Source organism: Bison bison, unplaced genomic scaffold, assembly GCF_000754665.1.
Source record: "Bison bison bison isolate TAMUID 2011002044 unplaced genomic scaffold, Bison_UMD1.0 scf7180017864143, whole genome shotgun sequence".
Taxonomy (NCBI): Eukaryota; Metazoa; Chordata; class Mammalia; order Artiodactyla; family Bovidae; genus Bison; species Bison bison.
In genome coordinates this window covers 3,877,330-3,903,714 of record NW_011494715.1, presented here as the reverse complement: position 1 = coordinate 3,903,714, position 26,385 = coordinate 3,877,330, and the positions used below count along the sequence as shown (strand labels likewise).

The 26,385-nt window shown below is 44.2% G+C and overlaps 1 protein-coding gene across 2 annotated transcripts in view; it reads left to right on the top strand.

Moving 5' to 3' along the window:
* The first annotated feature begins 286 nt into the window (after positions 1-286).
* BLK (BLK proto-oncogene, Src family tyrosine kinase) overlaps positions 287-26,385 on the top strand; it is a 52,305-nt gene continuing 26,206 nt past the window's right edge. The window contains exon 1 of one of the 2 annotated variants that reach the window (XM_010840269.1): positions 287-655. The gene's annotated coding sequence lies outside the window, so the exon portion shown is untranslated. Of the gene's footprint in view, positions 656-13,997; positions 14,249-26,385 lie in introns of those variants that run through there. The other variant, XM_010840270.1, reaches the window with a different exon arrangement.

The following is a 26,385-nucleotide window of genomic DNA, read 5'->3' as shown; positions in this document are numbered from 1 at the left end:
TCACTCCATTCTGTCACTTGTGCTCTTTGTATCCCATGAGCTGGGTATCATCAGGACTATTTGGAAGACAAGACAAAACCAGCACGGCTGGGAGATGGCCACCTCGCTCACACAGAGAGCACAAGGCAGCCGAACCCAAGCTCCTTCTTGCCCTGCAGACAACCCTGCAAGGCAGTGTGAAATACCTTGCAGGGTTAACTTGGAGGTTTACTAACTGTACCTACCAGGCTCGCTGCAGGAAAAACACCTCCTTGTTGTTAAACCAAAGCCCCTTGGGAAAACTTTCTGACGGCAGAGGGGCACAGTGACAAACGTGGCCCAGCTCCAGAGAAAGGACCAGCTGTTCGTGGTCCTTGCTCATAGGCTTTTCTTGGGCACAGCGAGCCCACGAAAGCTTTCCAAGGGCCGGTGGGAGGGGCGGAGCTCGGTGGAGGCAGCTGTGACCACAGACGGGGGTGGGGGGATAGCCTGCCACCTCGGCGGGTTCTTGCCATCGCCGGCAGGAAGCCAAGCGGTACTGAAGTGACTGAGACGCCTGCGATGGGCTCCTGCTTCAGGATTGTTTCCGAGTCGCTGGTTGAAGCTAGGAGGCCGCTGCCCGATAAGGCGCGGCGATTTGAAGAGCTATGGTGAGCAGCCGCTGAATACTGCCAAGGTAAGACTCATCTTCCGCCTTCCTGACCATCGCATTTCCTCATACAGCACAGACAGTGCTTAGGGGCCCGTGGAGACCCTGGGAGAGTGGGCAGGAACATTGTTATGGGTGTTACAGGGGAGAGGGAAGACTTTCCTAGGGTCTGAGCCCCAGCTGTGGATAGATTGCCCCGTCGTTTGTTCATTTCTATTTTAGACGGTTTTTTTTTTTCATCTTATTTTTAATTGGAGGATTATTACTTGGCAATATTGTGATGGTTTCTGCCATACTTCAATATGGAATGGTCACCCAAGAGAGTTTTTTTGATTGATAAAACTTCAGTCCATCCAGGATAGGGTCTGCTGCTCAGCCTTTCAAAGCTGGAAAAGGTGGTGAATGTGCCATGGAAGAGAGACAGAAGGAGGCTGTGGGTGGGGTGAGGGTATGGATGGGCACTCGGGGCTGTGTGCTCCAGGCAAGAGCCTCCCTGTAAAGGAGGGTAAAGGTACCATGGTGCCAAGCTGATGCAGGGCAGCAGTGACGTGTGGAGGGTCTGACTCAAGGTCAATGATTGCTTGTTGCTTTCATTTCATTTTGGTCTTCTTTTTACAATCAGGTTTTCCATTTTCCAGACATTTGGAGGTAGGGTGATGGAATAGGCTTGTTGCTGTTTGGTTGCTAAGTCATATCCGACTCTTTGCGACCCCATGGACTGTAGCCCGCCAGGCTCCTCTGTCCATGGGATTCTCCAGGCAAGAACACTGGAGTGGGTTGCCACGCCCTCTTTCAGGGGATCTTCCCAACCCAAGGACTGAACCTGTGTCTCCTGCATTGGCAGGTGGATTCTTTACCACTGAGTCACTAGGGAAGCCCCAGGATAGGTTTAAAGATGGCCTGTTTGGCTAAGAGAGCTCTTTGGCCAACTGTGAAAAGGAAAGAATAGTTGATATCTTGAGAGAATTTAAAAAATACTAGGATTTTGACAACTTTTCCAGTCATTTCCTAACTGGCCAAGGTGTTCACTCACCCTCAATTGCTACATGACCAAGGAACTAAAAAACTGTTATTATGGTGCTTCTGTCATTATAGAGAAGAATTCCACATGATCTATGTCTACACTCTTCCCTCCTGGAAGGGAGTTAGAAACTCCTTTGCTTAAGTGAGGACTGGACTTACTAGAGAGTATGGAGAAGGAAAACCGGTAACCCTGCAGTGGAGAATCCTGGCCCCAAGGTCAAGGTTAACATCTCCAGGGATAAGTCACCTTGTATTCATTGTCTAACTTTGGCTGCAAGGAGAAAAGTACTTCACCTCCAAGCTATTCCATCCTCAAACCCCTAATCTTAGTCTAGTTATGAGAAAACATCAGACAAACCCAAATTGAAGGGCTACAGACTACTTGACCTTCAAGATTCTCAAGGTCATGACAAACAAGTAAAGAGAGGGAAATTGTCACTTCAGAGGAGAGTAAGGAGCAATGACAGCTAAATCCAGAATTCACATATGGGTTGGTTTGGAGCCTGGAACAACAACAACCTCAAAGTCATTAGTGAAGAATAGGTGAACTCTAAATAAAGTCTGGAGCTTAACAGCTATCACTGATGTGCCTCTCTTGGTTCTGGCAAGTGTACCATAGTTAGGAAAGACACCAACACTCAGGGAAGCTGGGTGCAGGATGCAGGGCAAGTCTCTATCCTATCTTTGTAATTTTTCTGTAAACCTAAAATTATTCCAAAATAAAAAATAAAAATCTATGCTCATCCTGCCTTGGAGCAGAAATAGTCAACATCTGAACATGCTTGGGACAACTGGTGTTCATGGCCTGGGGGGCCCACCCTCTCTTTGAACATTCTGGAACCCAGAAAGCCTCTTGCATTTTCTATCAGCCTCTCTCCCAACTCCCCACCTGCTTCTCAGAAAGAGCCGTATTTCCCTGTCTTCATGGTCTTCCTCATCATTCATTTATTTTTTCATTCAACACACATTTCTGAGCCTTCACTCTGTGTCAGGGGGATTTAGGCCTAAGGACTGCACTTCTGTCTCCCAGCGGAGCTCACTGTGCTGGTTCAGGCTCCTGGGCCTCCAGCTCATGCCCAGCTACCCACACCTGACCCATCCCCAGTGGGGAAGCAGGAGGCCGAGCGTGGAGGCCAATAAGGGCCCAGACCTGGTATGGAATACCCGGATGGACTCTGCCATCCTGGGCTCACCCTTCCCTGCAGAATCTGTGGCCAGCCAGGCAGCACTGAACTGTGCTGCAAACACTCTTCCATGAGCAGAGCATCTACTGAGGAATGCAGAGTCAAACTGGAACTCTAAGAGCCAGCTCCTGCTTGAGTGATGCCTGGGGGTCCTGGTCCCTGCACAGACCCTAGAATCTGCAGCATCCAGATGAGATCACCAGGGGCAGCAGCCTTGCTTTAAGGATCAAGTGTTTAGAGAGGTACCAGGGAGACAGAGAAACCCAACCCACCCCCCTCAACACACATACACGTTCACATACATACACACACATACACGTGCGTGCACTTGTGCTTCACAGGCCCGGCAGAGCAGGTGTGCCCTTGTTCAAAGGCGATGTCTCAACCAGATTAGAGAAAGCTTCGGAAGCAGACATGAAAGAGGAAAGAATTATGAAGCTGTGGGGAGATAGCATTTACATGAAAATCACAACGCTGAGATGAAGATCTGAGCTGAAGAGCGGTGATTACCGCTGGGCCTGCAGTCGCTTTCCTGTCACATCTCCTGCTCCACCACTGCTTCTGGAACACACCAGGCCCCTCCTGCTGGTCGCTCTGTGGTGCACCTCTCTTTCTCATCCAGGCAAGTCCCTCTTGTCCTGGCTCTCAGGATCAGTGCCCATGTCTTCTCTCTTGTCGTGTCAGCCGTGCCATGCCAAGTCGCTTCAGTCGTGTCCAACTCTTTGCAACCCCATGGACTGTAGCCCACCAGGCTCCTCTCTCCATGGGATTCTCCAGGCAAGAATACTGGAGCGGGTTGCCATGCCCTCCTCCAGGGGATCTTCCCGACCCAGGGATGGAAACTGTGTCTCTTCTATCTCCGGCATTGGCAGGCGGGCTCTTTACCACCAGCACCACCCGGGAAGCCTGCTGCTGCTGCTAAGTCGCTTCAGTCGTGTCCGACTCTGTGCGACCCCATAGACGGCAGCCCACCAGGCTCCCCTGTCCCTGGGATTCTCCAGGCAAGAACACTGGAGTGGGTTGCCATTTCCTTCTCCAATGCATGAAAGTGAAAAGTGAAAGTGAAGTCGCTCAGTTGTGTCCAACTCCTAGCGACCCCATGGACTGCAGCCCACCAGGCTCCTCCGTCCATGGGATTTTCCAGGCAAGAGTACTGGAGTGGGGTGCCATTAGCCTACCAGTGCCCAGATCCACCCCTGAGTCCCCAAGGCATCTAGCACATGCCTGGGGCACTTTGTTGGCAGGTCTGCTGCCCCTCTGGATCTGGGCTCCCTCCAAACACTATCCAAAACAGGAGAGGGTTTTAAAAAGAGCTTGAAGCATGATGAGGGTGTTAAATAAGAATTGTTAACATAGATCAGTTCTTTATTTTTTCACCAAGAGGGCCAACTTACGGTGAGATATCTGGCTGTGTTTATTATAGTTAGACAAATGACCTATGTTTCAACTGTCCATTTTTACAGTTATTCTACCTTGTATTGCTACAGAAATTCTATAAAATTATTTCACGGTAAGATTCTTTTTAGTCCTACCATTTCTAAAGTAAATGAGACTTTTAAAAAACAAATTCTTTTTATTTTTTAATATTGCACTTGAAGATAGGATCAAAAGTAATAAACCATTTTATGATTTTATTTGGGTGGCTTTATGGAAAAGGCTGAAGTTTCCATTTCCTAATGGGAAGGAGCCATTTCCGTTTTGTGGTGTCTGTCCCTTTGTCTGTCTGGCGGACTCCCTCACACAGTCAGGGCTGTCGGGGACGTGTCAGGTTAAGAAGACTGAGAACAGGGGTGTACTGGCAAATGTTTAACCTCCAGCTTTCCGGGAAACACACACACACATAAGTTAATCATCAATTTTACTGGTATAAATGATAAGTAACACTCATTTACAAATATTAATATATGTAATACCCATTCTTATAAATTCCGCATAGCCAACTGATTCTCCACAGAATGATCTTGTGAACTTTTGCCAAACTCTTGGACCCAAAGTCAAGCAATTGATGCACATGAACTTCACTGATATTTTCATTTATTCTAAGAAGTAAGATCAGAGTGAAACCACATGTGTGATCTGCACTTGATAGTCTGTGGGCTGACCCACTTCTTTACTAAATTGAATAACAGTATTTTATTACTTGAAAATTTTCTCCATGTTGAGGGGTGCTATCCACAGCTGCAAATGTTTTAAAGCAAAATCAACACTATTAATGTTTTCTCCATCACTGTCTTAAGTCAGGGAAATCAACAAAAATGCATCAACCACACATGTGTTCAGTTCAGTTCAGTCGTTTAGTCATGTCTGACTCTTTGCGACCCCGTGGACTGCAGCACGCCAGGCTTCCCTGTCCTTCACCAACTCCAGGAGCTTGCTCAAACTCACGTCCATCGAGTCGGTGATGCCATCTAACCATGTTATCCTCTGTCATCCCCTTCTCTTCCCTCCTTCAATCTTTCCCAGCATCAGGGTCTTTTCCAATGAGTTAGTTCTTTGCATTGAGTGGCCAAAGTATTGGAGTTTCAGCTTCAGCATCAGTCCTTTCAATGAATATTCAAGAATGATTTCCTTTAGGATGGACTGGTTGGATCTTCTTGCAGTCCAAGGGACTCTCAAGAGGCTTCTCCAACACCACAGTTCAAAAGCATCAATTCTTTGGCGCTCAGCTTTCTTTATAGTCCAACTCTCGCATCCATATATGACTACTGGAAAAACCATAGCTTTGACTAGATGGACCTTTGTTGGCAAAGTAATGTCTCTGTTTTTAAATATGTAGCCCTTGCCTATTCCTGTGGTATAAACATTCCTACCACAGTGATTTCAAGCTGCCAAAACATCTGGACTGAACATGCAGCTGGGAAACCAGAAAGGGGCGGGTAGCACATGGTTATATTGTTTCCACGCAACAGATACAACTGAGATAAACAACTTCAGGGTCAGAGATAGCAGTAAAATATCCAGGAAGTTTCCACATATATGTGTTAACATATGGTTTTTGTTTTTCTCTTTCTGACTTACTTCATTCTGTATGACAGACTCTAGGTTCATCCACATCTCTACAAATGGCCCGATTTTGTTCCTTTTTATGGCTGAGTAATATTCCACTGTGTATTTGTATCATAACTTCTTTATCCTATTGGCAGGGCAGGAAGAGATGCAGATGTAGAGAATGGATGTGTGGACATGGGGTCGTGGTGGTGGTGGGATGAGCTGGGACACTGAGATGTACCTGTACATATCATATACATATACACACTCCTCTCTCTGGGGGTCAGCAGAGCCTCGGTGAAGGAGCTACTGCACGAGTGCAGGACTGTGTGTGCTGAGCACTTTGGGAAGGAAACGCCAGGTGTGCAGGATGGTGGCTCTTGCTGTTCGTGACACCCCAGCTACAGGGCTGGGGAGATAAAAGGGAGGTGGTTAGGAGCTTGCCCGAGGGACGTGAGCCAAGTCTGAGGTCAGAGCTGTGCTGCCGTGTTGCTCTTACTCAGGAGCCTCCGTGCTCAGGACTGGTGTGCTGGCTGACCGTGACCTCAAGAAGGTCAAGTCCCGACTGATGAAGCTGCTGCCTCCTCACCTCTGGCAGGTTGCCCTGCAAGAAGCTCTTTGGAAATTTTCCCTTGGTGGCTGTTTTGAGAGTAGCTAACCTCCCATGACCCAGGGGAGGGGTCTGTCACATGAATGGGTCCTTTACTTCTGACTCTGTTTGTGGGTGGTGGGGGAGAATCTAAACACCAGAAGCTCACGTGGATTTAGATATGAAATTCCTCGTGTTCTTTGCGGGAACCAGTGTCCCCCTCAGCCCAGACTCAGATGCCAGGGATCCAATCTGTGCATGGTCTACCAGGAGTGAGGAGGTGCTCTCTCTCTGCTCTTTCAGCCACAGGCTCAAGGTTTTGTGCTCAGTGGGGGCCTGTGGGGCTCTGACTGAGTCCTCTGGGGGTCTATCTTCTTCACCGGCTCACTTAGAAAGCCTTCTAAGCAGGGAAACTTAGAAGCAGGAGATCAGCCACAACCCTTTGGGAGAACAGGTTGATTTTGTACAGATATATCATGTATCTCCTTTCTTTCTAACTATAACAATCATAAAATACCAAAAAAAAAAAACCTTTTGGAAACAGATATGAGCCATCAGTAACTCCACCTCTGATTTCTACCCAAGACTTGCATGCCTTTGTTTGTAGTATGCAGCTTTTTATTACTGGAATCATAAAGGACAGAGACCTTTGGAGTCTATGTTTTTTCCTTGCTTTCTTTTTTTCATCTTAACATAAGCATCTTCCCCATGGCAACATGTCTTCACAATGATCATTTTTTCTATTTTTATTTAAATATTTAAAAAATTATTTTTACAATATTGTGTTGGTTTCTGCCATACAACAATGCAAATCAGCCATAATTCTACATATATTCTCTCCTTCCCTAGCCTCCTTCCCATCCCCTTATCCCATCCTTCCAGGTCATCACAGAGTGCCAGACTGGGCTCCCTGTACTACGCAGCAACTTCCCACCAGCTGTCTATCTTACATACATATATACAATGGAGTATTACTCAGCCATAAAAAAGAAGGAATCTGAATCAGTTCTAGTGAGGTAGATGAACCTAGAGCCTGTTGTACAGAGTGAAGTAACTCAGGAAGAGAAAAACATATTTGTATATTATATTGTATAGTATATTAACACATAGATATGGAATCTAGAAAAATGATATTGATGGACCTATTTGCAAGGAAGGAATGGCCACAAAGATGTAGAGAATGGGCTTGTGGACACAGTGGGGGATGGAGAGAGTGGGACGAATGGAGAAAGTATTATCACAATGATCATTTTTGAAGCTGCATAATATTTCCTAATCTTAACTTTATTTCAAACTGGACATTTAGTCCCCCCCCTTTTTTTTAACATGATAGAGGGTTATGATTGGGAACAAAATAACATGTAAATTGTAAAGTCCTTCTGAACTACATCGTACAGCCAAAGAGTATTCTTCCCATTGTCCAAGGAACAACAATTATACAGAGAAACGAAAGACTTATTTGGGGGTGGAGTGGGGTGGTCTTGGATTTGCATTTGAAGTCATGGTGATCTTGGCTTGAGTTCTTGTCTTCTCATCTAGCTCCCTCATTTTCAACAGCTATATTCGTTGGCCAGGGTTACTGATGTGGTCTTTGGCAAGAGAACAGACTTTCCTCTCTGTGAGATGAAATGACTCAGAAGGAAAGAAAACCCAAGGATTTGGCCTCATTTGTCCCACAGTCTAAACCAAGATTCCTAATCAGAGGTCCATGAATTGTTGTGCGGGTTTGCGGGGAGAGAAGTCCTGAAACTGAACACAAAATTGGATGTGTCTGCATGTAAGTGTACTTGGGAGTGACGGAAGTGTCTGTAGTTCACCAGGTTCTCAAAGGAGATTGGGGTCCCTGAAAATATTTTTAAAAACAACTGATCTTTCTTTCTCTCTTCTTCCCTCCCATTCCCTTTGGCAAGTCTGGTGTTGAAATGAAAGAATTCTAAAGATCTGTGCCTACATACAGAAGTCCAGATGTGGAATGGGGACCATATTATTCCCATCTGAGGAGCCTTTGGACTAGAACCCAAGTGTATCTCACTGCCTGATCTGTGTGTGCATACCCATTACGTGAGGCTTTCCAGATGGCACCAGTGGTAAAGAATCCGCCTGTCAAAGCAGGAGACATAAGAGACGCAGTTTCGATCCCTGGATCAGGAAGATCCCCTGGAGGAGGGAATGAATGGCTATCCACTCCAGTACTCTTGCCTGGAGAATCCCATGGACCAAGGAACTTGGCAGGCTATGGTCCGTAGGGTTGCAAAGAGTTGGACACAACTGAAGCAACTCAGTACACACACACGCACACACATCCATTATGCTAAAGTGCCCTATGGTTAAGAGAGTTGCTTCTCTTTTTACTTCTTTAACCAAAGCTAAATGCTAATGTGTTCAAGGTTCTGCCATGATTATGGCTATCTTTGGTTCTTCACTAAACTTCACTAAATGTTTTGATTTTTTTTTTTTTAAGCCTTGCATTTCTCTCCAAGGAGTCAGACTGACACAGAAATATTTGTGGTGGTTAATTGTTCTTTCCTCCTACAAGCATTAACCATAGGAGATGAGCTGTGTTTATCAAATGTTATCATTCAAGGCTTAAAGAGCCAAGGAAACTCTGAAGTCCAAGAGATTGAACCCAACAGTCCAACCCAATGGGTGGGAGACTTGAGCTCATGATTTACTAAATACAAATGGACCTTTTCTCTTCAGATGTTTTTAGTAACAACAACCTACTTGGCACCTGTTGGTGACTTTGGCTTCCTAAATGTGTTTGATTTCCTTTCTGTCTTAGTAATCCTGTCCTGAATCTCCTTAAACTCAAGTGTTCATGCTGCTGCTGCTGCTGCTAAGTCACTTCAGTCGTGTCTGACTCTGAGCGACCCCATAGATGGCCTCCCACCAGGCTCCCCCATCCCTGGGATTCTCCAGACAAGAACACTGGAGTGGGTTGTCATTTCCTTCTCTAATGCATGAAACTGAAAAGTGAAAGTGAAGCCGCTCAGTCGTGTCTGATTCTTAGTGACCTCATGAACTATAGCCCACCAGGCTCCTCTGTCCATGGGATTTTCCAGGCAAGAGTACTGGAGTGGGGTGCCACTGCCTTCTCCACAAGCGTTCATACCTGCAGGCAAAAAGATGGGGCAAAATTTAATCTCAAGTCTCCTTACTTCCTCTGAGAATTTCTGCTAAGTTAACCACTTATTATTATTACTGAAAACTGGCAGCCTTGAAAGAGCAAAGACTTCCTGAAATTTGGGAAATAATCATGCAATAGAAAAGAGTAAATTATAATTTCATCTTGGGCATCTTATATGTAATACAACATTAAACGGTAGATCAGTGTGCCTTATTGGCCCTCTAGTTTTGCCTGTGATCGATAATCAGTACATGCAATAACCCTGGCTTTTGATATAAATGGCATCTTTTTACCATTGCCCTAGAAAATTAGACTGTTTACTGTTTATGACAGGGGAGTATTAGGGAGAAGTGGGTGAGAAGGCATTTTATTATATTTGTGTTTTCTCTTCAATGCAGAAGACCCAGGTTCAGTCCCTGGGTCAGGAAGATCCCCTGGAGAAGGGAATGGCTACCCACTCCAGTATTCTTGCCTGGAGAATCTCGTGGACAGAGGAGCCTGGTGGGCTGCAGGCCAAGCAACTAACACTTTATAATAATATATTATTGTGCCATGGTTTAACAGTAATAACTCACATTTATTGAGTCCTTACTATGTGTTGAGGCACTCTTATAAGTGCGTTATATATTTCATCTTATTTAACACAAAATCATTCAGTAACTTGCTTTCATAAGAGCATTTTTGGCTTTTTTTGCCTTTGCCTCAATTTCTAGATGAGTCTAAATTACTCACTTTCAAGGTTTTCTGGGCAAAAAAGCATGACTGCCTATCCAAAAACAGGAATTAATTATTCAAGAAAGGCTGAAGCAAAGTCCTCACAAAATTTGCTGTACCCTTGATAGAATATTTTCATACTCTATCACAATTTGCTAAAACATTCGTCTCTACTGCCAGCTCTGGACTGAACCCAGGCAGAGAGTGCCTGGGTCCTGAGGCGCGTCCACACGTTGGGCCCCAAGGAGGCTGGTGCTGACACTGGCGTGCTTGGCTCCAGAACTGGGACCCCCAAACCTTAAAGGAAGTGTCAGCAGTTTGGGAGATAGGGATGGCAAAGTCAGAGGAACGAGGCTGAGGGTACAGAGGGGAAGACAGCTGATCTGTGGGCCATGATAAAGGCAGAGAGGGAGTTGAGAGGGGAAGAGAAAGCAGTCTCAAAGAGATATTTGCATACTGTACAAATATCACAGTGGCATTATTCGCAATAGCCGCATGGTTGAGTGGATAAATACATTGTTGCATGTATATGCCATGGAATATTATTCAGCCTTAAAAAAAAAAAAAAGGAAATTCAAACACATGGCACGACATGGATGAACCGTGAGGGCATTACGCTAAATGAAATGTCAGTCCCAGAAGGACAAGTACAGTATGGTGTCACTTCTATGAGGTCCCCAGAGTAGTCAATTTTTAGAGACTGAAAGTAGAAAAGTGGTTATCAGGGACTGGCAGAGGGAGAAATGGGGAGTTTTTCTTTCATGGAGATGAAGTTTCAATTTTGCAAGATGAAGAAGTTCTGGAGATTGGGTGCCCAGCAATGTGAATATTTGTTCCATTACCTAACTGTACAGTTAAAAATTAAGATAGTAAATTTTGTGTCATGTGTATTTACCTAATTAAAAAAATCTTTTTTTGAGAAATAGAATAGGATAGAAAATACTCAAACGCATTGCTTGAGTGAGGACAAATAACATTGCATGAGCCTTTGTTTCAAGGCGTGGGGGCTGTGTGTGCACATGTGCACCTTGGCGTGTTCCATCTTGCAGGTGTACACCGTGTTCTTACTGAGGGTCAATCTAACCAAGAAAAAACCTTCTGATAAACACCACAGTGGACGACCTCAGACCACACAGCCCAGTAAGGCTTCTCATAACTTGTGTGGTTGAGCCATCCCTCCCCCGGGGCACAGCAGAAGGGTGGTTTCTGCTCTATGGTTCTCACCTCCCAAGGCATCTTTTCCACTCAGAAAATGCTCGTTAACTGACAAGCAGATCCCCTAGGAGGTCTTGCATTGATACTTCTCCATCTTCTCCCATTTCCCCAAGAACTAAACTCAGAAAACTGCGTGGATGTGGGAGAGAAAGGAAATGACTGTGTGCTCAGGTGCTCAGTTGCTCGGTCGTGTCCTGCTCTTTGCGACCCCATGGACTGTAGCCTGCCAGGCTCCTCTGTACATGGGATTTCCCAAGCAAGAACACTGCAGTGGGTTGCCATTTCCTTCTCCAGAGGATCTTCTCGATCTAGGGATCAAACCTGTCTCCTGAGGCTCCTGCATTAGCAGGCAAATTCTTTGCCACTGAGCCACCTAGGAAGCCCTGAGAAAGGAAATGACAAATACTAAATTTATTCCAAAACTGCCAAGGGAGGGAGGAATGGAAGGGGAGAAGAAAAAAAGGAAGGAAGGTCGATGGCTGTGGTTTTGATTTCTGAGACTTGCAGAGTTTAGATAAACCCTCTGTAACCTCAGGAAGCTCAGAGGCTCACCGGAAGCATTACTAGGGCTTGGACAGGGGTCTGGGAATCAGTCTAATTCCAGGGAAGTGGCAGGAAGAAACATTCCATCCTTCTGGGCCTTCAGGAGAGACATGGGGTCTCTGGGGGGAGATGGAACAATAAGCTGCCCCACAGGTTCACCCAGAGGGAGACATTCATTCTCTAGGATAGTTTTGGAGGGGAGCCTGTGGAAAGGGGAAGAGTAGAGTGTGTGTTTAATATAGTGGCTGCCATTAGCACCTGGCTTGTAGCATCTATAAAGCGCTGCTCACATGAGCGGCTGTGAGATCCGCATGGCAGCTCCTAGAGGAGGAGAGGGGCATTCAGCTACCAAGAGGCAGAGCCGTGACTGAAATGCGTCCCTCGTGATTTAAAATCCCTCCTCTTCTGCTGCCTCGGGAAAGGTGGTGCTGTAGTCCTGGGCCAGGACGGGAAGCGAACAAGGCGATGGACCAAAAGGAGGAGGAGGTTTTGATCCTGGCATATCATGCAATAACCCTGAAGCCTCGAGGGCTGGGGCAGGGATGGAATTTCACGATGCGATCAACTGCCTCTGTCGATTGTAGAATGGATGCCACGTGAGAAGAGGAGCTGTCTTTTCGCTCACTCAGACATAACTATGAGCTTTTCCTGAGGCACGAGTCACATCAGTGGACAAAACAAAGGCCTCTTCTCGTGCAGGACGACAGACACCAAACACATTTGGAAATATATGTCGTGCCAGGTGGTAATCGGGGGAGAAGTGGCATGGCCTGACCTGCATCTTCCAGCATCAGGCTGGTGGGAGGGCCGGAAGAGAAACAGAAGAACAGCTGGGAGGCCGCTGCAAGGTCCTGGCTTTGACTGGAATAGCAACAGTGGCCCAGTTCTGGCTGCATGCTGAGCCCGCAGAATTTGGTGATGGTTTGTGGAAAGTAGGAGAAAGAGCGGGAGAAACTCCAAGATGGAGGCACTGTTTAGTGAGATGGGAAATCTTTGAGGCCTAGGGGGTTTGGGGAAAAAAAACAAGGGAGTCCTTTTGGCCATTTCAAGTCTGAGCTGTTTACTAGAAATCCAAGTGGCAGTATGATTGGTGATGTAGTCCACTGCTTCTCTGAGCTCTACCAACCCCTCCTCTGGCTCTGTTCCCCCCTGAGCATCACGGACTTCCTAGCCTCCAAGCACACTGGAACCTTTCAGATGCCGCCAGGCTTCCCAGAGCCTCCTGCTGTTGCAGCATAGGCCTGGCTTCTCTGTGCCCCACCTACTTGCTGAGTCAAATTTGATAGGGAGCTTTTCCTGGGCATGAGCAGCACCTTGTGGGGCAGGAGGCAGCTGCCCAGCTCTTGAAGACCACGCTCCATTGCTGCTGAGCCCACCGTGGTGAGACCCTGCCTACTGCTGGTGCAGCCCCAGCTCTGTGGTCAGAGTTCTTGGCCCCATTACATGATTGGGTGCTATTTCCCAAGGTCCCACAATTGGATCCTGAGTCCAGGGCCCTCCCCCTCAGCTAAGAGTGACTTCTGGGAAGCCAAAGAGGTACCTTTCTCCTGTAGCAGCTTCTAGAGCAGCCCAGCGCTGAGCCCATGGTTCAGGAGGGTAACCTCCAAGAGGAGGAAGCTGAGCTCCCTTAGATGCTGATGACAGTGATGCATGCTGGCTGCTCAAAACTCACTCAACAGGGAGGAAGCTGAGGTAGGCAGCAGATGGGGGAAGACACAGTGTCCACAGCCAGCTGATGGTTGAATCCCAGTTCCTCCAGTTGCCCAGGAGCTGGCAGCACCGCCCCACCCCACACTGAGCAGCCTTCTGGCTTCACATGGGCACTAGAATCGCTTTATGCTAGACAAGGCACAGACGACCCTTCAGATCCAGGCTCCAGCCAAGGCTGTAGAGAGCAGGTACTCCTGGCAGAACTTGGCTTCAGACATCAAACAGCCACTTTCGTGTGTGTTTACTTAGCACATTCAATTTTTGAAGACTAATCTGTGGAATCCCTGCTGGGAACTGGGTTCCAATTCTGAGGACAGACATCCCCAGGTGGGGGAGGGTGAGAGGTTCTGATCCGTAGGAGGAGCATGGGGCAGCTCTTTCCCCTGCACGCACAGCCCCTCCCACAGCTAAAGCTCATCGTCACCTTGTTTGGCATCTCCCCATCCCCCTTCACATCCCCCTTCTCCGATCTCTCGTCCACCACCTTTCACAGAGGCCCTCTGCAGCTGCCGTGATCTTTCGATCAGGTAAGTGGGTCCACTTGAAGCCATCTAGAGGTTCATGTGGCTTCTTGAAAGGAAGCCCGGCTCCCTCACATGCCCTCCTCTCTGCCCTCACCTACTCCATCCTCCCCACTGACTCTGCTCCAGGCTGAGCCCCTCCAGGGCTCGCAATCCTCAGCCCCACAACCCAGGATCTTCCATCCTGCCGTCCCCCTGCCCTTTCAACCTCAGGCAGCTGCCTCTGGTCACTCAGACCTGGGAGGGCTTTCCTCCACTGAATAACCTCGTGTCTCTTTCAAATCCATCACACGGGCTCTGCTCTCTGCACAAACTCACCTTTCTCAGAAGTGATTAGCCATTTTCTCTGCTTGTATGCTGTCTGGGCTGTCTTTGGCTCACCTCTCTGCCAGCCAGCACGCAAGCTCCGGAGCACATCCCTGGTCTCTGCTCCCCACAGCATGCCCAGGACCTGTGCTCACGGGCCTCTGTCAGGGAGAACAGGCTCTTCACAGGAAAGGAGGGAGGCAGGAGCACGTCAGGGGGCCACACTGCCCGAGGTGGGCCTGCTGCCACACAGCTGCTGGCAAACCGGGTTGTCACAGGAAAGCAGTTTGAAGTTTGGATCAGGAGTCTTGAAATAGTTCCTTGGTGTTGAAGCAGAGTAATTTTCCTTCTGAAGGCCTGAACAGAAGGAGGAAATCTGAAAAATAGGCAGTCCAAATACTATAGATTATAGTATCACGATGACATTCATTTTTTAACTGGAAGTTTATACCTCTTAGAAATGCATTCTTTTTTTTTTTTTTTTCTGGTTAGGACATATCTTTCTTTTATTTACACAACACTGAGGGAAAAAAACAACACTGAGAGTTAGACCATGACAAGTTGCTTTCATGATGGTGTTGATCAGTACATTACTCTGTTACCAGAACTTCTCTTGCCTCTTAAATTTCTCTTATCCAGTCTAAGGAATTTGGCAGTTGTCTTCGTGTGCATTGCTTCAAATGTGATAGCAAATCCTTTTACACATATCTTGGTTACAGACCATAGCAAAGTTTCATCGATTTGTAAATAGTTTCCACGGTAGGAAAAAAAAATCAATAATAACCGAAAATAAATGAGTTCTTTTTTTAAAAAATAAAACTGCAATTTTTCTAAATGGTCAAAGGATATGAATGGGCCATCCACAGAGGGGAAAACCCACATAAATCAATAAACATCTTAAAAGTAATCAAGAAAAAACAAATAACAAAAAGATTCCATTTATTACCCATTGGATTAGTAAAAAGCAATGTCTCGTGACACCGGTTTTGGCAAGCATGTGGAGAAATGAGAATTCTTGAGTATTGCTGGGAGGAGGACAATTTGGTACCTTGGAGACAGTTTTGGGACTCCACAGCCAAACTGAAGGATCTCACGCTATAGCCCTGTGGGTCCTCACAGTACCCTGGAGTCACGCTGTTCAGAGATAGTCTCACACGTGTGCAGGGGGACATGGGCTCCTCACCATGGAGTTTGTCATCGTGAAAAAGAGGAGACAACTCAATTGTTCCTTAGCAAAAAATGATTAAAGGGGCAAATAAGATGTGGTTTATTCACTTAGTGGAATACGATTTTTTAAAAATAGAAGAATTAGGGATCTGTATAGCAAAATAAATAAACCTCAAGAATAAGTTTGGGTAAAAAAACAAGTTTCAAAAACATTACTTGCATTATGAGGCCATAAGTCACTTCAGTCGTGTTCGACTCTGTGTGACCCCATAGACGGCAGCCCACCAGGCTCCCCCATCCCTGGGATTCTCCAGGCAAGAACACTGGAGTGGGTTGCCATTTCCTTCTCCAATGCATGAAAGTGAAAAAATAAAGTGAAGTTGCTCAGTTGTGTCTGACTCCTAGTGACCCCATGGACTGCAGCCTAACAGGCTCCTCCGTCCATGGGATTTTCCAAGCAAGAGTACTGGAGTGGGGTGCCATTGCCTTCTCCGCTGGCAAAGCATACAAAAGTATATATTGCTTGTGGCTGTTTATTTGTATGTCATAAATGTACAAAATCATATGTGGTAATAACACCCAGTTACTTCAATATAATGATGACTTTGGAGACAAAGAAAGGAGAAAATTATGATCAAGCTTTAGTAATATTGGTGACGTAAAAAGAGAGAGAGGAAGAAAAAGAGAACTGAAGTAAATGTGGCAAAATATTAATACGTGTTTGATGTTAGTGCTGTTACATTTGTTTCTGAGTTTTTTATGTATATAAAATATTGTGAAAAAGCTAATAGTGAAAATTAATAAATACATACGTAGGTGTATATATCTATAATCTTAGGTTGGGGAAGATATTTCTAAGAGGGAACACCAAAAGCAAAGATTGGTGAGAAAGATTAGTAAACTGACAAGATAAAGATGATAATCTTTTGTGCACAGTAAATACTTTGAACAAAATTTAAAAGAAAATGAGAAAAGTATTTAGAATATATTTGACAAATTAATGTATAAATTAAATGTATCTATGATATAAAGAGTTCCTGTATGTAATTAGGAAAAATGATAAACACCTCAATGTAAAAATAAGCAGAGACTGTGGACAACCAATTCATCACATGAGAAACACAAGTGGTTGATAAATACATGATAAATATTCACAGAAAAGTAAATTAAAGCCATGTTGCTTTTCACTTATTGGATTGGCAAAGGTTTGCAACTTGATAAAAGCTCTTGACAAAGATAAAGGGAAATGAGCTTTCTTCATTGCTGTAAAAATATAAATTAAAACCATCTTTGCAGAAATTAGTATCAGAGTTCAAGATCCTTAAAAATATGCATCTTCTTTGACTTCATAATTCCTCTTATAGAAATATAGCTTTAAAAATATTGGACAAACAACTAAAGATTTATCCTTTAAGGATGTTTACTACAGGTTTATTTATAGCAATCAAAGGTTGAAAATAACTTATTTGAGCAATAGTGATTAAATAAATTAATGTTGTCTGTAGATGGCATGCAATTAATAATATTGGTTCCCAAATTACCCTTATGTATATGTAGTTTACACTGTACTGTTTGCTGAAATAACCACGTTATTATACTGCATAAACAGGCTGGTTCCATCTTCTTAAGGGGATATGCAAATATGAAAGCTCTGCAAATTCATCACCAAAGTGTTCATAGTGTTTTTTTCATATGTGGTGAGATTTTGAGTCTTTCTAATTTTTTCCTTTATATAGATCTTAATTTTCTGATTTTCAACATATGTATATTACTTACTTAGTCCAGGGAGTTGCAAAGAGTCAGACACGACTGAGTGACTGAAGGACAGCAACGAAACAAAAAAATTAGATTGAAAAGTAAAAGATAACTTTTTAAATAAGTTAACTTAGTATAAAAAGAATAATAACGTTTCCTAAAGAAAGTACAGGGAAATCCATATATCCAGCTGTCTGAAAATGCCTAAAGGACAATTTGGCAATTATGTATCAGAAGGCTTAAACATATTATGCTGTTGAGGCCAGCAATCCCACTTCTAGGATTTTTAACCTCAACAAAGATTAACGGGGGACTTGAACAAGGGTAGGGTATATGAGCAAAGGACATGTTTGCAGAATTATTTCTGATACTAAAAAAATGGAAGCAGTTTGGGCATGGAAGCAGAAGAATGGGTAAATTAAGTATGGTACCACCTTCCAATAAGAGGCCCCACAGCCCTGCATGTGATGCAACATGCAAAGGGGGTAAATGACAGGAAAAGGTAGCCGTGATACAGTCTTAGAAACAGGTCACAGAACCGGATGTCGATCATGATCCCAGTTCTGCGTTTTTTAAAAAAATGCCGATGGAAAATGGCATACCAGAATGTTAACTAACAGTGAAGTAAAGTAGCTCAGTCGTGTCCGACTCTTTGTGACCCCATGGACTGTAGCCTACCAGGCTCCTCCCTCCATGGGATTCTCCAGGCAAAAATAGTGGAGTGGATAGCCTATCCCTTCTCCAGGGGATCTTCCCAACCCAGGGATCGAACACAGGTTTCCCACATTGCTGATGGATTCTGAGCCACCAGGGAAGCCCTAACTAAACAGTGATTATCTCTAAATAATGGTGCTGTCAGTAAATCTTATCTTCCTCTCTACTTTGTGAATTTCCTATAACTGCAAGCAGATTACGTGCGGAAAGAGGAAAGTATATTAATGTGATTCATCAGAGGAAGCCAGGTCCTCCAAGCATGGCCTGAACCCACAAAGGATAGAATTCCATCACCGCTTTCATCCTTTAGAATGTTGCTCAGGGGCACATGTCCCATATATTTTTTTAGGGTAATTGCCAATTCATTTTTTTTTTTTACTTCACATTTAAAAAACAATATTTAATGGTATTGGGAGAAGGAAATGGCAACCCACTCCAGTATTCTTGCCTGGAGAATCCCGTGGACAGAGGAGCCTGGCGGGCTACAGTCCATGGGGTCACAAGAGTCGGACTCGACTTAAGGGGCTAAACCACCACCACCACCACCACTATTTAATGGTATTATGTATTTAAGCGTATTGTTCTATGTTTAACACAAACCGCACCGAAGGGTGTGAAGTAAAAATGTAAAGTCTTTTTTGGTCGTTAATTTCACTCTCCAGAAACAGCCCTGTTGGCAGTTTTATTTTTACCAAAGGGCTTTCAAACATTTTTTTCATTTGCAAATATATTTATATACTCCCCTTTTTTTTTCTTTTCTATGATTATTTATACAAAGTACTCTTCAATAAACTCTTTCACCTAACAATAATGTATTCCAGGCATTTTTGGTCAGTTAGATCTTTTATTCTTTTCCCAATTTATTTGTCTACCCATTCATTTGCCAAGTTAGATTTTATCACTACATAAGTTATCCATAAACATTATTTCTTAAAATGTGGAAAGCTCCAAAGGGTCTAAACTGAAAAATAGAAATTTGTCCCACCCTTCCCTCTCTCACCCCACAAATAAAGGATGCTAACAGTTTTTGTTTTTAAATCTCCTTTTCATCACCTTTGTAACTTTAAAGAATACCAATACTTTGATTTTAAATATATCTCTGGGGCAATTATATCAATTCCCACTATGAAAGATGCAGAAGCCCTTCCTTACCTGCCTCCCACCTGTACCCTCTCTTCTTTATTGAAATTTTCATTTGTGGTTGGTTCAATCTGTAAATACAATAACTGTGAATATGAAGGGCAGACAAGGAGGTATTTTGGCAAATGTGGAGACTCCTGGAATCAAATCCCCGTGCATATGAGGGGGCTGTGTATGGAATCAGACAGTATACATTCTTTGTGTTTTGTTTCCTTCTCTTAGCATGGTGCTCTGGAAGTTCACCATGTTAGTATGTATAGCTGCTGCTGCTGCTAAGTAGCTTCAGTCGTGTCCGACTCTGTGCGACCCCATAGACGGCAGCCCACCAGGCCTCCCCCGTCCCTGGGATTCTCCAGGCAAGAACACTGGGGTGGGTTGCCATTTCCTTCTCCAATGCATGAAAGTGAAAAGTGAAAGTGAAGTCGCTCAGTTGTGTCCGACCCTCAGCGACCCCATGGACTGCAGCCCACCAGGCTCCTCCGTCCATGGGATTCTCCAGGCAAGACTACTGGAGTTAGTATAGCTAGAGTGATCAATTACAACTGCATTTTTGAAATCCATTTATCAGTTAATGGACCTTTGCGTTGTTTCCAGTGGGAGCTAATGAGTAAAGCTGCTAGGAGTGTATGCCCACGAGTCTTTGTGTTAGATGTGTCCACTGCTGTTTGATCAATAACTAGAAATGAAATCTCCGGATCATAGAATAGAAGCTCCCAAACTGGTGTCCCAGGCTTCTGTTCCATTTCGCTTTGCTGTCGGCATTCAATGCTGTGTGAGAGCTGCAGTTTCCCCGGAGCCCGCCCAACATTTGCTTTGGCTGGTCTTTTAGCAGTAGCCATTCTGGCGGGTATGTAGAGGTATCTCTTGGTGATTTTAATCACCATTTTCTCTAACGATTGATAATATTGATCGCCTTTTCATGTGCTTCTTTGCCAATCATATAATATCTCCTTTGTTCAACTATTTAAGTTAAATTTTTGTCTTCTTTTACTGAGTTGAAAAAGTTATTTATATATTCTCACATCAGATACATGTTTTTCAGATATTTTCCCCAGTCTGTGGTTTACCTCTTCATTTCCTTAATGGTGTCTTTTAAAGTGCAGACATTCTTAATTTTGAAAAACTCTAATATATCAAATTTTCCTTTCATAGTTCATGCTTTTATGGTCTAAAAGATTTTTTGCCTGTCAAAGTCAGAAAGATTTTCTCCTACGATGTTTTGCTAAAAATATAATGTATCCTTTTTAGCAGTTTTTAGGATTTTTTCATTATCGCAAGTTTTCAGCAATTTGATCCTGATGTAACTTGATGTGGTTTTCTTCATCTATGAGGTTGAGTGACTTTCTCAAATCTTTGAGTTTATAGTTTTCATCAAATTTGGAATTTCCATCTTTCATTTCTTCCAATTTTTTTTCTTTTCTATCCCTCTTCTGATAATCCAATGACATGTTTTTTGACCACATAATACTGTCTCACAGGTCACTGTGCTTGTTCTTTTTCCACTTTTATTTCTTTTTTTATTTAAAGTGCTTCACTTTAGTTTCTTTTTCTGTTGCTGTGTCTACAATTTCCAAGGTCCTCGTCTTGTTCTAAAATCCTATCATGATCTACTTTTACTTGTTTATCACTTATTACTTAATTTTCTAATCCGTTTCATGCTTTTCACAGATGTCATCTCAGTGTCTTATTTTCATTACTTCACATACTTTGGAACAGAGTAGAATCAGCTAACTTTCAAATCTATAGGACTGATTTTTAAATATCAGTCCGTGACTCACTATATAGTCTTGATCACGTCTTTGGACATCGGTGAGCCTCAGTTTCTTCATCTATAAAAGGGGAAGGAGTGTGTCTGCTGTCAGCACTAGAGGCACTACTTGGAAAGCCCTGGCAGTGTGACGGGCTTTGAGCAGGAAGGAGCACAGGCACTCTGCGTTGGTATTCACTCTCCCGTTTGATGGGCAAATCCTACGACAGAGAGTTTTTATAAGTTAATTTTAGATCTCCGCGCCTGTCAATCCGTGTCTGTCGACTATTACAGATAATTACAATAACTGTAACATTATTACAGTTAACCCCAAAAATGTCAGGGACCTAAGACCTTTTTTTTTCTTTCTTTTTTGCTGTCTTTACCTTTCCCAAATTCCTGTTTGCAAGCATAAAATAAAGCCAACTTTTTCAGTCCAAATGTCCCCACCACCCCCTGAAACCTGTGGAGGTGCTTCTCTGCGCAAGTCTCCTTTCTGTTTACCAATTCCACTTCTGAGTTGTGCTGAATAAATATCGGAGAGGAGGCTCTCGAGGACCAATGATGGATAATGAGAAAGAAATTCAGGCTGTGAACAGATGTGCTTTTGGGAGCACAGCTGTGAGCCTCAGCGTGAGAGAACACGGCTTCACGTCAGAGAGGAGACTCAAATGCCTGTTCAGTTTCTTCTGCTTCTTCCCCTCTGTCTTCAGCCTCCAGAGGATGAAGGTGAGGATTCTGCTCACAGGGTTGTTCTGAGGCTCCTGAGATACACATGTGAAAATGCTTTGCCAATTGGCAAATATTAGAGTCATGCTGGCTGTTCTTGTAGAAAGGGAAGTTATCTCCCCCATGTCCAAAAACTATATAGAAATATATTAATATGGAAGGAATATGTGTATGGAGGACAAAAAATGTTTCTTTTCAAGATAAGAGGATCAGTGGTAGGAAAACTATAAGCATTATTTATGAGAGACTCTTTTTTGATTTTATTTATTTTTTAGAGCTTTTGTGTTGGGGTGTAGTTGATTAACAATGTCATAGTTTCTGGTGAGCAGTGAAGGGACTCAACCATACATATACATGTATCCATTCTCCCTAAACTCCTCTCTCATCCACACTGTCACATAACACTGAGCAGAGCTCCCTGCACTAAACAGTAGGTTCTTGTAGGTTATCCATTTTAAATACAGCAGTGTGTATATGTCCATCCCAAACTCCCTAATTGTCCCTTCCCCCTCATCCTTTCCTCCAGAAAACATGTGTTCATCCTCTAAGTCTGTGAGTCTCTTTCTGTTTTGTATGTCAAGTTATGAGGGACTCAAATGAAGGTCTGCCTGCAATCTGGGAGACCCAGGTTCGATCCTTGGGTTGGGAAGATCCCCTGGAGAAGGAAATGGCACCCCACTCCACTATTCTTGCCTGGAAAATCCCAGGGACAGAGGAGCCTGGCAGGCTGCAGTCCATGGGGTCACAAAGAGTTGGACACGACTGAGCGACTTCACTATGAAGGTCTGCAAGACTATCTTTTAATCCCTTTTGCAAGTAATACTCTGGAAGTGCAGCCAAATAAAAGAAAGTCTTCGTGAAGTGGGGTAGGTGAACTTGTCTGCATCAGCATGGTCAGGGAGCTAATTAAAAATGCAGACACTTGGCCCCAGGCTGGACCTCCATGTCAGAACTGCTGGGGCTGGAACTCAGGAATCTGCAAACTCCCAGCTGTGATAATGCAAGTTAAGCAACGACTATGCTAAGAAATCATAGCTGACTCCATTAGGAAGTAGTGAATTCATGATTTAATTTTGTAATAAAAACAATGCAAAAAAAGAAACAAAAGTAGATTAAAGTCCACAGTCCCATCAGTACCAAATATACCAGTAGCTGTTTGCGTTTCGACATATGGGCAGCATGTTTTACTTACCACTACTGTGGTTTTTTAAATAAATATGTATATGGTGTCTCCAAATAAAAGAATTTTGTTCACAAGCTAGTAATTATCACAAGAATTTAAATACTATCCTGGTGCCATTTTTACACATAATTTGCCTAACAAATTTCAAGCTTTGCTATGTCAGCAGAATCAAATGTAGGTGACACAGTAAGCATGCATCTGTATTTTAACACATTTTCACAGAAATGCTGTCTTCCTTCCTGAAGTTTTGCTTAGCACCCTCAAACGTTTCACCACCTGAAAACAGTTTCCATCAAATTTATCATTGTGGGGAGTGAATTTCCACTGTGGGAACGTTTTCAGTTTGCAAAATCGAAACAGCCACATGTGTGTCTACTCATCGCCAAGCCTAAGTTGGCAGCCACTTTGGCCCAGGGCACACACAAGTCCAAGTTCACTGCCAGCTCGCCCAGCAGCCCCGAGGTACCCAGGCAGGAGTTCCAGCTCTGACAGTGGGTCCTGTGAAAGCACTGGGCAGATATCCCACTAGTATTGAAAATACTGCACAAGGCATTCACTGTGGTTTCCTGACTGATCCCATCACGTGCTCTACAATCTAGCCAATGGAAAAACTCTGTTTTCTGAACAAGGGTTTTGTCTCCATGTCTTTGGGAAGGCACTGTTTCTCTATATGCGGATACTACTTAATCCTGGTGGAATTATGCATGGCATTTTTTTTCGGATGTTCTCTCATTCTCATCCTTTACTCTCTCAACTCCCAACTAACAAGTGTGAAAGGAATGCTGGAATTAAACATCCGTATTCAGTGACCTCTCATGGAACCATTAGCTGAAAATGTTGATAAGGAGCTTTTCAATGAAAGGATCAGGCTGGCATCACCTGAACCCAGATCTATCTTAGCATCTCTGAGGTGGTGCAGCTGGGTATTTGAGCCTCCTGACAGATGAGCCTCCACGTGACGTGAAGCACATATCACTCCTATTAGGCATCCCTATCAGAAGAAGATGAACCTGGATGTAGTGAATCCTGCAGGGTTAGTTCTATGTATGAGAAACACCAGCAACCTCAGACATGTGGCTGATACCACTCTAATGGCAAAAGACGAAGAGGAATGAAAAAACCTCTTGATGAGTAAAGGAGGAGAGTGAAAGAGCTGGCTTAAAATTAAATATTAAAAAAATTAAGATCATGGCATCCAGCCCCATTAACTCATGGCAAATAGAGGGGGAGAAGGTGAAAGTAGTGACAGATTTTCTCTTCGTGGGCTCTAAAATCACTATGGATGGGGACTGCAGCCATGAAGTCAGAAGACGTTTGTTTCTTGACAGGAAAGGTATGACAAGCCTAGACCGTGTGTTGAAAAGCAGAGACATTACTCTGCCACCAAAGGTCCATATGGTCAAGGCTACGGTCTTCCCAGGGGTCATGTACAGTAGTGAGAGCTGGACCATAGAGAAGGCGGAGAGCTAAAGAATTGATGCTTTTGAACTGTGGTGCTGGAGGAGACAGGAGAGTCCCTTGGACAGCAGGGAGATTAAACCAGTCAATCTTAAGGGGAGTCAACCCCGCATACTCATTGGAAGGACTGATGCTGAAGCCAAAAGGCCAGTAGTTTGGTCTTCTGATGCGAACAGCTGACTCATTGCTGTGAACGATTGAGGGCTGAAGGAGAAGAGGATGAGATGGCTGGATGGCATCATCGACAATGGACATGAACTTGGGCGAACTTTGGGAGATGATGAGAGACAGGGAGGCCTGGTGTGCCACAGTCCGTGGGGTCGCAAAGAGTCAGACATGACTGGGTGACTGAACAGCAAGAACAATGAGACACAGGGGAACCCATTATGAGCCATCATGAGGAAGCAAACTCCAGAAAGCGGAACATTCCACAGGGCCACCAATCTGGATCTGACAAATCAACGGCATGAAACAAACCCAAGCAGGGGTTAGGGTGGGCGAGGGTGGGAGGTCACTCCAGTAAAGGTGGCCCAAGGGACTCAACCATCCCATACAATGTGTGAAGCTTGTCTGAATCCTGAATAGGACAAACCAACATCAGGAAGCCCTTTTTGAGACAACTGGGGGAAACTGATTATGGATTGGATGTTAGATAAAACCACAGAGTTACTGCTCCTTTTGTTATGTGTGATAATGGCATTGTGATTATGTGAGAAAAATGTCTCTATGTTTTAGAGATGCGTACAGAGTATGGAGGTGACACAGCATGTTTCAAGCCATGAGTTTCATTTCACTTTAAAGTTTAAATCCTTTATAAAATGATTTGTCTTAAAACACTTAAAGTATTTCCATCAAGAAAATAATTTCTAAGCCTTCCCTGGCTGTCCCGTGGTTAATGCTCCATGCTTCCAGGGCAAGGGGTGTGGTTGATTCTTGGTTGGGAAAACTAAGATCCCACATGCTGGGCAGTGTGGCCAAAAAAGGAAAAAATAAAATAAGTAATAATAATAGTATCTAAAGATAAGTGGTGAATCTGGGAGATGTGTATAGAGGTGTTCATTATACTTATGCTTTATATTTTGAATTTTTTCATTCAAAACAGTTTCGATCTAAAAAATTATATCTGAACCATCCTTTAAGGATTACTTAGTGTTTTCTCACAGGTAGAAGTGATTTCTTCTTGCTCAGCTCACAAGACCTCTCTTTTGAACGCCACCTGCCTACCCTGCTTGTTGTGACTTGAGTGTTCGTGTCTCGTCTTACCATCCCTAGAGAACAGACATCTTCCTTGCTTCATCTCTGTGTCTTCGCTGCGCCTGACACAGTATGCAGTTTCTGTGACTGAGTGGACACAAGAATGTAGTTTCTAAGAGCCAGCACTGTTAGAGCACCTGTGACCATCATGACCACAAGTGGAGGGGATGATCACACAAGGCGAACTGCCTTCATTCAGGCTGAGTTATCCTGAACAGGAGACTCGAAAAATGAGTTTCGGTTCAAGTTCTTTGGCCTCTTTTTAGATCAGAGTCATAAGCCCATCATTGTATTCTTCTCATCTAGGAAATGGGCATTGAGCTAGAGGATTCATGGAGGGGGGCAACACTTGGAACGCTTAGACGTTGGCCAATACTCCATAAGGATGCAAGGAACTCACCAATGGGAGGCTGGTATCTCATCACGAGACACCAGCCAGTGCCCAAAATGAGCCCTGGCTCTGCTCATAGGCTCACCTGTTCCACCTTGAATTGGCCCCTCACGTCTGTCAGGTCAAGTCACAGAGTTGAGATTTTGGCCAAGAACACGACAAAATTTCCAGACACCAGACTTAGGAACCAGTCAGAGGTAGGCTGTCCCCGCAGCTCACTAGCTCAACTGGGCTTCAAGTCTCAAGTCCATCTCATCTGTAGAAAGAAGGTGGTGCTGCCCGTTTCACAGTCACTAAAG